A 434-nucleotide genomic window follows, 5' to 3' on the forward strand; every position below is an offset into this window, starting at 1 on the left:
TGACAGAAAAGAAACATGTGACTAATGGAACTAATGACTCTCCCACATGGTGATGTTAGAACATTGGTGCTTCCTTTTCCTCCTGTTTTCAGCCACACACAAGTCTTCTCCCGATTTATTTTTCTCACCTTAATCTTAAAGAAACGATCCAATATTTGTCCATCTGTCCGTCCGCCTTCACTTACCACCTCTCACCGTAGCTCCATGATTCACCTCACTGCCACCCTCTCACCCTCTCTTCCCTCTGAAGGACACCAGATTTAGGTCCTGTCTTCCGTCGGTGTGACTCGTAGACTAGTTTTCTCCAGCTTGTTGATCGAGGGGACTGTGGAGAGGAGACCGTCGAGCTGTGAATATGCTGTAAGGCAGAGCCAAAAAAAAAAGAAAGAAAAGAGACATTTATCAAACAAGAGATGGACTTTTTGTTTGCCCGC

This window comes from Solea solea, chromosome 16 (assembly GCF_958295425.1).
Source record: "Solea solea chromosome 16, fSolSol10.1, whole genome shotgun sequence".
Taxonomy (NCBI): domain Eukaryota; kingdom Metazoa; phylum Chordata; class Actinopteri; order Pleuronectiformes; family Soleidae; genus Solea; species Solea solea.